General features: G+C 38.6%; 1 protein-coding gene across 4 annotated transcripts in view; it reads right to left on the reverse strand.

Annotated features, from left to right (window-relative positions):
• STAG1 (STAG1 cohesin complex component) overlaps nucleotides 1-16,163 on the reverse strand; it is a gene marked incomplete at its 3' end in the record, with an annotated part of 426,381 nt that overhangs the window by 307,043 nt on the left and 103,175 nt on the right. The window contains exon 2 of one of the 4 annotated variants that reach the window (XM_082459165.1): nucleotides 69-250. The exons of the other annotated variants lie outside the window; for them this stretch is intronic. The remainder of the gene's footprint in view (nucleotides 1-68; nucleotides 251-16,163) is intronic. 4 annotated transcript variants of the gene reach the window in all.

Below are 16,163 nucleotides of genomic sequence, written 5' to 3' on the forward strand. Positions count from 1 at the left end.
CTCAAAATAAAAAGGCAGAGGAGTAAGATATTTGAGGAATAAGTACTTTAAAGGGATATCGCACATACCAGGAAATGTAGACTGCTACTTGAATGCCCAGGGCTGGATGAATTCTTAGAGAAGACCTGAGGAGCACAGGCTTGCAACTCTAGCTGATCTTTGCTCTCTGTGCAAGCACAAGGTGAATACTAAGGCAAAGCTGTAGGTAGCCTGCCTAACCTCTGAAGAAGTACCTCAGCTAACAGACAATCTGCAAAAAACAAGAAATTACATTTTTCCAATTCCCATTAACTAAAGAAATCTGGACGATCACTGCTAAACACCCAGACAACAAAATTTCAGTAACCACACATGACAAGGAATACAGTCCTTGCAAAAACAGTTTAGAAAAAAGTAAATAAAGAAATGACTGCAGCCCTTGAAAAGACAACAACAGTAAAGCATGGGGAGGAGAGGAGAATCTAGTGTTACAAAACTAATATTCAAAATGTCCGGTTTTTAAAAAACAAAAAAAACAAAAGGCATACAAACAAATGTGAAAATATGACCCATTAACAACAACAAAAAAAGAATTCCAAACAAATCATCTCCATGTAAGCCCAGATATTGAAGTCAGACTTCCAGAGAAGACAGACTTCCAAAAGTATATCAACAGAAAGGGGTAGAAAAAGTATCTGAAGACACAACAGCAAAAAACTTAGCAATTTAAAATTAAATACAGAAATCTACACAATCAAGAAGGTAAATGAACTCCAAGTAGGAGAAACTCAAAAGTGAGTCACACACAGAGATATAGAGAACAAGCTAGTGGTTACCAGTGGGCGGGGGTGGGGAGGATGGGGGTGGGGTTTGGGTCAGTAATATAGAGGTGGGGGAGTGGGAGGTACAAACTATTGGGTGTAAGATAGGCTCAAGGATGTATCATACAACATGAGAAATATAGCTAACATTTTGTAATACTGTAAATGGAAGGTAATCTTTAAAAATTGTACAAAAATTAAAAAAAAATTTTAAAGAGTCACACAGATACAAACTACAGTTTACCCTTGAACAACACCAGGGTTAGGGGCAATGACTCCCTGCACAGTCAAAAACCCACATATAACTTTATAGTCAGCCTTCCGTATTCGTGGTTCCACATCACCGCTCAACTAACCACAGACTGTGTAGTATTTTAGTTTTTTTTGAAAAACACCTGTGTAAGAGTGGACAGGTGCAGTTCAAACTTGTGTGATTCAAAAGTCAACTGTATAGTCAAACTGTAAAAGCCAGAGATGAAACAATCTTGAAGGAAGAACAAAAACAAAAACAATCCACCTCGTCATATACAAGTAATCCACAGAATCCACAGTAAGACTAACAGCCAATTTCTCATTAAATATCATGGAAGCCAGAAGACAGTAGGATGACATATCTAAAATGCTGAAAGAAAACTGTCAAACAAGAATTCTATACCTAGTAGACTATCACTCAAAAATGGCAGAGAAATTAAAACATTCCTAGAAAAATAAAAACTGAGGAAGTTTGTTGCTAGACCTGCCCTGCCCTACAAGAAACGCTAAAGGAACTCCTTCATGCAGAAATAAAGAATAAACAATAACTTGAAGCCACAGAAAAAAAGGAGAACATTGGAAAAATTAACTACACAGGTAAATATAGAAGCCAGTATTATTTTATTTTTGGTTTGTAACTCCTGTATTTGTTTCCTTTATGATTTAAAAGAAAAATAATAAAATAGTATTTATTTAACTATGTTAATGAATACACAATGTATAAAGATATAGTTTAGTTTTTAATTGAAGTATAGTTGATTTACAATATTGTGTTTGTTTCAGGTGTACAGCAAAGTGATTCAGTTATACCATTTTTTCAGATTATTTTCCATTATACGTTATTATAAGATATCGTAGCTTTGTAGTATAGTCTGAAGTCTGGAAAGGTTATGCTTTGTTCTTTTTCCTCAGGATTGCTTTGGCAATTCTGGGTCTTTTGAAGTTCCATATAAATTTTAGGACTATTTGTTCTAGTTCTATGAAAAATGTCATAGATATTTTGATACAAACTGCATTAAATCTGTAGATTTCTTTGTCCAAAATGTATGGGCATTTTAACAATATTAATTCTTCCAATCCAAGAGTATGGACATCTTTCCATTTCTTTGAATCAAAAGATGTAATTTATAACAATAATATAAGTGAGGGATGGGGATGGGAGCAAAATTTTACAAGTTATTACAGGTATACTTCATCTTATTGCACTTTGCTTTATGAGCTTCAAAGATATTGCATTTTTTACAAATTTAAGGTTTTGTAGCAACCCTGCTAGTCTATCACTGTCATTCTTCCAATAGCACTTGCTCATTTCATGTCTCTTTGTCACATTTTGGTAATTCTCCCAATATTTCAAACTTTTCATTATTATTATTATGTGTCCTATGGTAATCTGTGATCAGCAATGTTACTATCATAATTGTTTTAGGGTGCCAAGAATGACACCCACATAAGCCAGCAAACATAATTGATAAATGTTGTGTGTGTCATGACTGCTCCACTGATCGGCCATTCCTCTGTCTCTCTCCCGCTCCGTGGCCCTCCCTATTCCTGGATACATAACAATATTGAAATTAGGCCTATTAATAAACCCACAATGGCTGCTACGTGTTCAAGTCAAAGGAAGAATTGTATGTCTCTCACTTTCAATCAAAAACTAGACATGATTAAGCTTAGCGAAGAAGGCATGTCAAAAGCTGAGACAGATAAAAAGCAAGTCCTCTTGCACTAAGCAGTTCGCCAACTTGTAACTGAAAAGAAAAAGTTCTTAAAGAAAATTGAGAATGCTACTCCAGTGAACATGTGAATGATAAGAAAGCAAAACAGCCTATTGCTGATATGAGAAAGTCTTAGGAATCTAGATAGAAGATCAAATCAGTTACAACATTCCCTTAAGTCCAAGTCTAATCCAGAGCAAGACCCTACAAAGGCTAAGACAAGTGAGGAAGCTGCAGAAAAAAAGTATGAAACTAGCAGAGGCTAGTTCATGAGGCTTAAGGAAAGAAGCTGTCGCCATAACATAAAAGTGCAACGTAAAGCAGCAAATGGTGATGTAGAAACTGAAGCAAATTATGCAGAAGATCTAGCTAAAATAAGTAATTAAGGTGCCTACACTAAACAAAAGATTTTCAATGTAGACAAAACAGCATTATTTTGGAAGAAGATGCCATCTAGGACTTTCACAGGTAGAGAGGAGAAGTCAGTGTCTGGCTTCAAAGCTTCAAAAAACAAGCATACGTTCTTTATAGGGTCTAAGGTAGCTAGTGACTTTAAACTGAAGCCAGTGCTCATTTATTATTCCAAAAATCCTAGGACCCTTAAGAATTACACTATATCTATTCTGCCTGAGCTCTAGAAATGGAAAAACAAAGCCTGGATGACAGCACATCTGTTTACAACATGGTTTAGTGAATATTTTAAGCTTACTCTTGAGATCTACTGCTCAGAAAAGAAGATTCCTTTCAAAATATTACTGCGCATTGACAATGCACCTGGATCAACCAAGAGCTCTGCTAACAATGCACAGTGAGAGTTACGTTGTTTTCACACCTCCTGACCCAGCATCCATCCTGCAGACCACAAGGAGTCATTTCACTGTTCAACTTTCATTAGTTAAGAAATACATTTCGTAAGGCTGTAGCTGCCACAGATAGGGATTCCTCTGATGAACCTGCACAAGGTCAGTTGAAAACATGGAAAAGATTCAGCATTCTAGATGCCATTAGTGACGTTTGTGATTCATGGAAAGAGGTCAAAACATGAACATAAACAGGAGTTTGCAAGAAGTTGATTCCAACCCTCATGGATGACTTTGAGGGGTTCAAGTCTTCAGTGGGGGAGAGAACTGTGGGTGTAGTGAAATAGCAATGAACTAGAATTAAAAGTGCAGTCTGAATATGTGACAGCATTACTACAATTCTCATGATAAAAACTTTTACAAATGATTGGGATTGACATATATACACTGATATGTATAAAACCGATGACTGATTAAAAAAAATAAAGTTACTTTTCTTTGCTAAAAAAAAAAAATCTTTTACAAATGAGAATTGCTTCGTATGTATGAGCAAAGAGAATAGTTTCTTGAGATGGAATCTACTCCTGGTGAAGATGCTGACAAGACTGCTGAAATGACAACAAACAGTTTAGAATATTATGCAAACCTAACTGACAAAGCAGTGGCAGGGTTTAAGAGGACTGACTCCAATTTTGAAAAAAGTTCTATTACGGGTAAAATGATCTCAAACAGCACTGTATGCTACAGGAAATTCATTCATGAATGAAGAGTCCACCAATGTGGCAAACTTCACTGTTGTCTTATTTTAAGAAATTGTCACAGTCACTCCAGCCTTCAGCAACCACCAACATACAGCAGCCATCAACACTGAGGCATGACCCTCCTCCAGCAAAAAGACTACAAGTTGATGAAGGCTCAGATGATGGTTAGCATGTTTTAGCAATAAAGTGTTTTTTATGTATGTACATAAAAGTATGTACATAGCTTTTTAAGACATAAAGGTAATGAATACTTAACAGACTACAGTAACTCAAGTGACTCACTTTACTGTGATGTCTGCTTTACTGCGGTGGTCTAGAACCAAACCCGCAATGCATTTGAGGTATGCCTGAATAGATGAATAAAAAGCGAAGTTACTACCATTTCAAACTAAATTGGTATAAACGTGAGATATTAATTCTGATCACCAGGATGATTACTACGAAGATAATTTAAAATATTTAAAACATGAAAATCGTACACGAGAAAAAAATCAAACACAAACGAAGGCAGTGATGGAGGAACTGAGCAACAAAAAAGATATAAAACAAGTAGAAGAAAAATAGCAAAACGGTAAAAGTCCTTCCTTATCAACAATCTCCTTAAATATAAATGTATTAAACTAATCAATTAAGAGATAGACTGGCACAATGGAATGTTTTAAAATGATCCAGGGACTTCCCTGGTGGTGCAGTGGTTAAGAATTCGCCTGCCAATGCAGGGGCATGGGTTCAAGCCCTGGTCCAGAAAGATCCCACATGCCACGGAGCAACTAAGCCCGTGCGCCACAACTACTGAGCTTGCGCTCTAGAGCCCGCGAGCCACAACTACTGAGCCCACGTGCCACAACTACTGAAGCCCGCGGGCCTAGAGCCCATGCTCCGCAACAAGAGAAAAGTCACTGCAATGAGAGGCCCGTGCACCACAACTCTGCACCTCTCGCTGCAACTGGAGATAGCCCACGTGCAACAAAGAAGACCCAAAGCAGCCAAAAATAAATAAATAAATTTTGAAAAAAATAAAATGATCCAATGACACGCTGTCTATAAGAAATTCATTTTAAATTTAAATACACAGAGATTGAAAACAAGAAGATAAAAAAAGTATTCTATACAAAGGGTAACCAAAAGAAAGCTGGAGTGGCTATGCTAATATCAGACAAAATACACTGAGTAAAAATGATCAATTCATCAGGAAGATATAACAATTAAAAAGATATATACACCACACAGTAGAGTCCCAAAATATATGACAAAAACACTAACAGAATCGAAAACAGAAATAGATAATCACTATAGTAATAGTTGGTGATTTCAATATACCACTTTCAAAAAAACACAGACGATGCAGACAGAAGATCAATAAGGAAACAGAGGACTTGAACAATACCATAAAACAAACAGACGTAATAGACATATATGGAACACTACACCCAACAACAGTATACACATTATTCTCAAGGGCACATATGACATTCTCCAGGATAGCTGACTAAGCCACAAAAAAGTCGCAGTAACTTTTTTAAAAGATTGGAGTCATAGAAACTGTCTTCTTTGAGCACAATGGAAAGGAAGTGGAAATGAATAACAGGAGGGAAAACTGGAAAATTTGCAAATACGTGGAAATTAAACAACACACTCTTAAATTACTGAAGTTAAAGAAAAAATTACAAGACAAATTAGAATACTTTGAGACCAGTGAAAACAACACCACCACATACCAAAATTTATGAGACGCAACAAAAGCAGTGCTCAAACGGAAATAGAGCTGTAAATGTTTACATTAAAAAAAAAATGAGGGAGCCCTTCAAGATAGTGGAAGAGTAAGACGTGAAGATCACCTTCCTCCCCACAAATACATCAGAAATACATCTACATGTGGAACAACTCCTACAGAACACCTACTGAACGCTGGCAAAAGACCTCAAATCTCCCAAAATGCAAAAAACTCCTCACGTACCTGGGGAGGGCAAAAGAAGAAAGAAAAAACAGAGAAAAAAGAATAGGGATGGACCCTGCACCAGTGGAGGGAGCTGTGAAGGAGGAAGTTTCCACACACTAGGAAGCCTCTTCACTGGCAGAGGCGGGGGTGGGGGGGAGCATCGGAGCCACGGAGGAGAGTGCAGCAATAGGGGTGCAGAGGGCAAAGCGGAGAGACTCCCGCACAGAGGATCGGTGCCGACCAGCACTCACCAGCCCGAGAGGCTTGTCTGCCACCCGCCGGGGCGGGCAGGAGCTGGGAGCTGAGGCTCGGGCTTCGGTCAGATTGCAGGGAGAGGACTGGGGTTGGCGGCGTGAACACAGCCTGAAGGGGTTAGCGCACCACAGCTAGCCGGGAGGGAGTCCGGGAAAAGGTCTGGAGCTGCCGAAAAGGCAAGAGACTTTTTCTTGCCTCTTTGTTTCCTGGTGCGCAAGGAGAGGGGATTCAGAGCGCCGCCTAAACGAGCTCCAGAGACGGACGCAAGCTGCGGCCATCAGCGCGGACCCCAGAGACGGGCATGAAACGCTAAGGCTGCTGCTGCCGCCACCAAGAAGCCTGTGTGCAAGCACAGGTCACTATCCACACCGCCCCTCCCAGGAGCCTGTGCAGCCTGCCACTGCCAGGGTCCCATGATCCAGGGACAACTTCCCCGGGAGAACGCAGAGCGCGCCTCAAGCTGTTGCAACTTCACGCCGGCCTCTGCCGCCGCAGGCTCGCCCCGCATCCGTAACCCTCCCTCCCCCGGTCTGAGTGAGCCAGAGCCCCGGAAGCAGCTGCTCCTTTAACCCCGTCCTGTGTGAGCGAAGAACAGACGCCCTCAGGCGACCTACACGCAGAGGCGGGTCCAAATCCAAAGCTGAAACCCGGGAGCTGTGCGAACAAAGAAGAGAAAGGGAAATTTCTCCCAGCAGCCTCAGAAGCAGCGGATTAAAGCTCCCCAAACAACTTGATGTACCTGCATCTGTGGAATACCTGAATAGACAACAAATCATTCCATACTGAGGAAGTGGACTTTGGGAGCAAGATATATTATTTTTTCCCCTTTTCCTCTCTTTGTGAGTGTGTATGTGTATGCTTCTGTGTGAGATTTTGTCTGTACAGCTTTGCTTCCAAGGAGAGGACTGGAGTTGGCTGCGAGAACACAGCCTGAAGGGGGCTAGTGCGCCACAGTTGGCCAGGAGGGAGTGTGGGAAAAAGTCTGGACCTGCCCAAGAGGCAAGAGACCATTGTTGTGGGGTACGTGAGGAGAGGCGATTCCTGCTCCGTGTACCCACAGAAGGTAGAGCACCACCTAAGCGAGCTCCAGAGATGGGTGCGAACTGCGGCTATCAGCTCGCACCCAAGAGACGGGCATGAACTGCTAATGCTGCAGCCACTGCCACCAAGAATCCTGTGTGCAAGTGCAGGTCACTACCCACACCCCCTCCCGGGAACCTCTGCAGCACACCACTGCCAGGGTTCTGTGATCCAGGGAAAATTTCTCGGGGGGAACACTCGGTGCACCTCAGGGTGTTGCAACGTCATGCCGGCCTCTGGCGTAGAAGGCTTGCCCCACATTCTGTACCCCTCCCTCCCCCGGCGTGAGTGAGCCAGAGTCCCCTAATGAGCTGCTACTTTAACCCCATCCTGTCTGAGCAAAGAACAGACGCCCTCAGGCAACCAACACGCACAGGCGGAGACAAATCCAAAGCTAAATCCCAGGACCTGTGCGGACAAAGAAGAGAAACGGAAATCTCCCCTAGCAGCCTCAGGAGCAGTGGATTAAATCTCCACAACCAACTAGATGTACCCTGCATCTGTGGAATACCTGAATAGACAACAAATCATCCCAAAACTGAGGCAGTGGACTTTGAGAGCAACGATATATATATTTCTTTCCTTTTTCTCCTTTTGTGCGTTTGTATGTGTATGCTTCTGTGTGTGATTTTGTCCGCACAGCTTTGCTTTTACCATTTGTCCTACAGTTCTGTCTGTCAAGTTTTTTTTTTTGTTTTTTTTTTTTGTATAGTTTTTAGAACTTGTTATCATTTGTGGATTTGTTTTTTGGTTTGGTTACTCTCTTCCTCATTTCTTTTGTCACTTTTTAATTGTTTTATTTTTAATAATTATTCTTTTTTTAAAATAACTATTTTTTTCTTTCCTTTTTTCTTTTTTTTTCCCTTTCCTTCTGACCTGTGTGACTGACAGGGTCTTGGTGCTCCAACCGGGTGTCAGGCCTGTGCCTCTGAGGTGGGAGAGCCGAGTTCAGGACATTGGTCCACCAGAGACCTCCCACCTCCACGTAATATCAAATAGCAAAAGCTCTCCCAGACATCTCATTCTCAACGCTAAGACCCAGCTCCACTAAATGACCAGCAAGCTACAGTGCTGGACACCTTAGGCCAAACAACTAGCAAGACAGGAACACAACCCCACCCATTAGCAGAGAGGCTGCCTAAAATAATAAGGTCACAGACACCCCAAAACACACCACCGGACACGGACCTGCCCACCAGAAAGACAAGATGCAGCCTCATCCACCAGAATACAGGCACCAGTCCCCTCCACCAGGATGCATACACGACCCACTGAACCAACCATAGCCACTGGGGGCAGACACCAAAAACAATGGGAACTACGAACCTGCAGCCTGCGAAAAGGAGACCCTAAACACAGTAAGTTAAGCAAAATGAGAAGACAAAGAAACACACGCAGATGAAGGAACAAAGTAAAAACCCACCAGACCAAATGAAGAGGAAACAGGCAGTCTACCTGAAAAAGAATTCAGAGTAGTGATAGTAAAGACCTAAAATCTTGGAAAGAGAATGGAAAAATACAAGAAACGTTTAAAAAGGACCTAGAAGAACTAAAGAGCAAACAAACAGTGATGAACAACACAATAAATGAAATTAAAAATTCTCTGGAAGGAATCAATAGCAGAATAACTGAGGCAGAAAAATGGCTAAGTAACCTAGAAGATAAAATAGTGGAAATAACTACTGCAGAGCAGAATAAATAACAAAAAAAATTAAGGACAGTCTCAGAGACCTCTGGGACAACTTTAAATGCACCAATATTCGAATTATAGGGGTCCCAGAAGGAGAGAAAAACAAAGGGTCTGAGAAAATATTTGAAGAGATTATAGTTGAAAACTTCCCTAATATGGGAAAAGAAATACTCAAGTCCAGGAAGCGCAGAGAGCCCCATACAGGAAAAATCCAAGGAGAACAACGCCAAGACACATATTAATCAAACCATCAAAAATTAAATACAAAGACAAAATATTAAAAGCAGCAAAGGAAAAACAACAAATAACATATAAGGGAATCCGCATAAGGTTAACAGTTGATCTTTTAGCAGAAACTCTGCAAGCCAGAAGGGAGGGGCAGGACATATTTAAAGGGATGAAAGAGAAAAACCTACAACTAAGATTACTATACCCAGCAAGGATCTCATTCAGATTCGATGGAGAAATTAAAACCTTTACATGACCATTTTTTTTTCCTTAGATTCCATATACATGTGTTAACATACGGTATAAAAGGGTCATGAAGAACCTAGGGGTAAGACGGGAATAAAGACACAGACCTACTAGAGAATGGACTTGAGGATATGGGGAGGGGGAGGGGTAAGCTGTGACGGAGTGGGAGCATGGTGTGGACATATATACACTACCAAACGTAAAATAGATAGCTAGTGGGAAGCGGCCGCATAGCACAGGGAGATCAGCTCAGTGGTTTGTGACCACCTAGAGAGGTGGGATAGGGAGGGTGGGAGGGAGGGAGACGCAAGAAGGAGGACATATGGGAACATGTGTATATGTATGACTGATTCACTTTGTTATAAGGCAGAAACTAACACACCATTGTACAGCAATTATACTCCAATAAAGATGTTTTAAAAAAAAAAACCTTTACAGACAAGCAAAAGCTAAGAGAATTCAGCACCACCAAACCAGCTTTACAACAAATGATAAAGGAACTTCTCTAGGCAGGAAACGTAAGAGAAGGAAAAGACCTACAGTAACAAACCCAAAACAATTAAGAAAATGGTAATAGGAACATACATATCAATAATTACCTTAAATATAAATGGATTAAATGCTCCCACCAAAAGACAAAGACTGGCTGAATGGATACAAAAACAAGACCCATATATATGCTCTCTACAAGAGACCCACTTCAGCCCTAGGGACACATACAGACTGAAAGTGAGGGGATGGAAAAAGATATTCCATGCAAATGGAAATCAAAAGAAAGCTGGAGTAGCAATTCTGATACCAGACAAAATGGACTTTAAAATAAAGACTAATATAAGAGAAAAAGAAGGACACTACATAATGATGGAGGGATCAATCCAAGAACATGTAACAATTGTAAATATTTATGCACCGAACACAGGAGCACCTTAGTCCGTAAGGCAAATGCTAACAGCCATAGAAGGAGAAATCAACAGTAACACAATCATAGTAGGGGACTTTAACACCCCACTTTCACCAATGGACAGATCATCCAAAATGAAAATAAATAAGGAAACACAAGCTTTAAATGATACATTAAACAAGGTGCACTTAATTGATATTTATAGGACATTCTATCCAAAAACAACGGCATACACTTTCTTCTCAAGTGCACATTGAACATTCTCCAGAATAGATCATATCTTGGATTACAAATCAAGCCTTGGTAAATTAAGAAAATTGAAATCGTATCAAGTATCTATTCCGACCACAATGCGATCAGACTAGATATCAGTTACAGGAAAAAAATCAGTAAAAAATACAAACACGTGGAGACTAAACAATACACTACTTAATAACCAAGAGATCACTGAAGAAATCAAAGAGGAAATCAGAACATACCTAGAAACAAATGACAATGAAAACACAACCACCCAAAACCTATGGGATGCAGCAAAAGCAATTCTAAGAGGGAAGTTTATAGCAATACAACCATACCTTAAGAAACAAGAAACATCTCAAATAAACAACCTAACCTTACACCTAATGCGACTAGACAAACAAACCCCAAAGTTAGCAAAAGAAATCATAAAGATCAGATCAAAAATAAATGAAACAGAAATGAAGGAAACAAAACTAATAGTTCTTTGAGAAGACAAAATTGATAAACTACTAGCCAGACTCATCAAGAAAAAAAGGGAGAAAACTCAAAGCAACAGAATTAGAAATGAAAAAGAAGTAACAACTGACACTGCAGAAATACAAAGGATCATGAGAGATTACTACAAGCAACTATATGCCAATAAAATGGACAACCTGGAAGAAATGAACACGTTCTTAGAAAAGCAAACCTTCCGAGACTGAACCAGGAAGAAACAGAAAATATAAACAGACCAATCACAAGCACTGAAATTGATATTGTGATTAAAAATCTTCCAACAAACAAAAGCCCAGCACCAGATGGTTTCACAGGCAAATTCTATCAAACATTTAGAGAAGAGCTAGCATCTATCCTTCTCAAACTCTTCCAAAATATAGTAGAGGCATGAACATTCCTAAACTCATTCTACGAGGCCACCTTCACCCTGATATCAAAACCAGATAAAGATATCACACACAAAAAAACTACAGGCCAATATCACTGATAAACATAGATGCAAAAATCCTCAACAAAATACTAGCAAACAGAATCCAACAGCACATTAAAAGGATCATACACCATGATCAAGTGGGGTTTATCCCAGGAATGCAAGGGTTCTTCACTGTACGCAAATCAATCAATGTGATACACCATATTAACAAACTGAAGAATAAAAACCATATGATTATCTCAACAGATGCAGGAAAAGCTTCTGACAAAATTCAACACCCATTTATGATAAAAATTCTCTAAAAAGTAGGCATAGAGGGAACTTATCTCAACATAATAAAGGCCATATATGACAAACCCACAGCCAACATCATTCTCAATGGTGAAAAACTGAAGCCATTTCCTCTAAGATCAGGAACAAGACAAGGTTGCCCACTCTCACCACTATTATTCAACATTGTTTTGGAAGTTTAAGCCACAGCAATCAGAGAAGAAAAAGAAATAAAAGGGATCCAAATCGGAAAACAAGAAGTAAAGCTGTCACTGTTTGCAGTTTACATGATACTATACATAGAGAATACTAAAGATGCTACCAGAAAACTACTAGAGCTAATCAATGAATTTGGTGAAGTTGCAGGATACAAAATTAATGTACAGAAATCTCTTCCATTCCTATACACTGATGAAAAATCTGAAAGAGAAATTAAGGAAACAATCCCATTCACCATTGAAAAAAATAAAATAAAATACCTAGGAATAAACCTACCTAGGGAGTCAAAAGACCTGTATGCAGAAAACTATAAGACACTGATGAAAGAATTAAAGATGATACAAATAGATGGAGAGATTTACCATGTTCTTGGATTGGAAGAATCAACATTGTGAAAATGACTCTACTACCCAAAGCAATCTACAGATTCAATGCAATCCCTATCAAACTACCACTGGCATTTTTCACAGAACTAGAACAAAAAATTTCACAAGTTGTATGGAAACACAAAAGATCCCAAATAGCCAAAGCAATCTTGAGAAAGAAAAACGGAGCTGGAGGAATCAGGATCCCTGACTTCAGACTATACTACAAAGCTACAGTAATCAAGACAGTATGGTACTGACACAAAAACAGAAATATACATCAATGGAACAGGATCGAAAGCCCAGAGATAAACCCACGCACATACGGTCACCTTATTTTTGATAGAGGAGGCAAGAATATACAATGGAGAAAAGGCAGACTCCTCAGTAAGTGGTGCTGGGAAAACCGGACAGCTACATGTAAAAGAATGAAATTAGAACACTCCTTAACACCATACACAAAAATAAACTCAAAATGGATTAAAGACCAATGGATATAAGGCCAGACACTATTAAACTCTTAGAGGAAAACATAGGCAGAACACTCTATGACATAAATCACAGCAAGATCCTTTTTGACTCACCTCCTAGAGAAATGGAAATAAAAGCAAAAATAAACAAATGGGACCTAATGAAACTTATTAAAAGCTTTTGCACAGCAAAGGAAACCATAAACAAGATGAAAAGACAACCCTCAGAATGGGAGTAAATATTTGCAAATGAAGCAACTGACAAAGGATTAATGCCCAAAATTTACAAGCAGCTCAGTACCAAAAAAAAACAAACAACCCCATCCAAAAATGGGCAGAAAACCTAAATAGACCTTTCTCCAAAGAAGATATACAGATTGCCAACAAACACATGAAAGAATGCTCAACATCATTAATCAGTAGAGAAATGCAATTCAAAACTACAATGAGGTATCACCTCACACCGGTCAGAATGGCCATCATCAAAAAATCTACAAACAATAAATGCTGGAGAGTATGTGGAGAAAAAGGAACCCTCTTGCACTGTTGGTGGGACTGTAAATTGATACAGCCACTATGGAGAACAGTACGGAGATTCCTTAGAAAACTAAAAACAGAACTACCATACAACCCAGCAATCCCACTACTAGGCATATACCCTACCCTGAGAAAACCATAATTCAAAAAGAATCACGTACCACAATGTTCACTGCAGCTCTATTTACAATAGCCAGGACATGGAAGCAACCTAAGTGTCCATCAACAGATGAATGGATAAAGAAGATGTGGCACATATATACAATGAAATATTACTCAGCCATATAAAGAAACGAAATTGAGTTATTTGTTGTGAGGCAGATGGACCTAGAGTTTGTCATACAGAGTGAATCAAGTCAGAAAGAGAAAAACAAATACCATATGCTAACACATATATATGGAGTCTTAAAAAAAAAAATGGTTCTGAAGAACCTAGGGGCAGGACAGGAATAAAGACGCAGACATAGAGAATGGACTTGAGGACACTGGGAGGGGGAAGGGTAAGCTGGGATGAAGTGAGAGAGTGGCATGGACTTCTATACACTACCAAATGTAAAACAGGTAACTAGTGGGAAGCAACCGCATAGCACAGGGAGATCAGCTCAGTGCTTTGTGACCACCTGGGGGGGGGAATGGGGAGGGTGGGAGGGAGACGTAAGAGGGAGGAGATATGGGGATGTATGTATATGTATAGCTGATTCACTTTGTTGTAGAGCACAGGCTGCCACACCACTGTGAAGCAATTATACTCCAATAAAGGTTTAAAAAAAATGTTTTTTAATGAATTCAATAACCTAACTCTGTACCTTAATAGGAAAAACAAGAGCAAACTAAATGTAAAGGCAGCAAAATTTAAGAAATAATAAAAATAAAAGAAGAAATAAACAAGAGAGACTAGAGAAAAAACAGAATTGGTAAGACCAAAAATTGTGGTTTTTTTAATGTATCAATGGTATTGACAAACTTTTAGATAGACTCAGTAAGTAAAACAGATAGAAAATGCACATAACTACAATCATATATGAAAGCAGGAATATTACTATCAACCTTACAGAAATAAAGATTGTGGAAGAATAGGACAGAAAATTGCATGCCAATAAATTGCGTAACCTGTATTAAATGGCTCAAGCAAAAATAAAAAAATCAGAACAAACCTATAATATGCAAAGAGATTGAATCAGTTATCAAAAATCTCCCAACAAAAAAGTCCTGAACCAGATGGCTTCACTAGTGAATTCTATAAGCAATTTAAAGAAGAAATAACACTGATCCTTCTCAAAGTCTTCCTAAAAATATATGAGGAAGAAAGACTTTGTAACTCAATCTATGAGGCATTTCTTTTATACAAAAGCCAAAGACACCACATCAAAAGAAAAAAAAAAAAACTACAAACCAATTTTCCCTATAAATATAAATGCAAAAATCCTCAAATATATATATATATTATTAGCAAACAGAATCAACCACATATTAAACGTAATATGTATACCATGGCAGTGATTCAACATTAGAAAACCAATCAATGTAATAAAATACATTACACGGTTCTTTCTTCCTTCTTTTTAATAATCATGTCAAATTACGACAAATAGTATTTGACAAAATCTCAAGGGACAGCAAAGAGCCAAAACGCTTTCCTGATAAAAACATGCAAAAAACTACGAATAGAAAGGAACTTTCTTAGTATAATAAAGGGCATTCATGAAAAACACATAAGTAACGTCACACTCAATGTTGAATGACTAAAATAAAAGCTTCCCCCCTAAAATCAAGAAGTCAACAATGTCCATTTTCACCACAGCTTTCAACAAATTACTGTATGTTCAAGCAGAATTAGGCAATAAAGAGACATAAACTGCATCCAAATAGATAAAGAAATAAAACTATTCACAGACAACATAATACTTTATTTTTCAAAAATATCAAAGAATCAACAACAACCAAATACTAGTAGAAAAAAGTTGCAGGTGCAAGATAACAACATAACGTACAAAAATCGTGGGTTTTTTTTAGAATAAGTTTACAATGTTACAGGATACAAAATCAACACACAAAAATCGGCTCTATTTTTGTACAGTGACAATAAAGAAACCAAAAAGGAAGAGAAAAAATTACATTTACAATTGCATCAGAATAAATGAAATACTTAAACAGAAACTTAACCAAGGTAAAAGATTTGTTCATGGATGGGAAGACTTAATATTATAAGGATATCAATACTATCCAAAACAATCTACAGTCTCAATACAATCATCATCAAAATCTCAATTAGTTTTTTGTAGAAACAGAAAATTCCATCTGAAATTCTTATGGAATCTCAAGAAAAGAACCCTTAAAAACCTAAACAATCTTGAAAAAAAGGACCAAAGTTGGATGTCTCATACTCCCTGAGTTCAAAATTTATCACAAAGTAAAAGTAATCAAAACAGTGTGATACTAGCATAAAGACAAACATACAGACCAAAAG

The sequence above is a fragment of the Balaenoptera physalus genome (genome assembly GCF_965194825.1).
Source record: "Balaenoptera physalus genome assembly, chromosome: 4".
NCBI classification, from domain to species: Eukaryota; Metazoa; Chordata; class Mammalia; order Artiodactyla; family Balaenopteridae; genus Balaenoptera; species Balaenoptera physalus.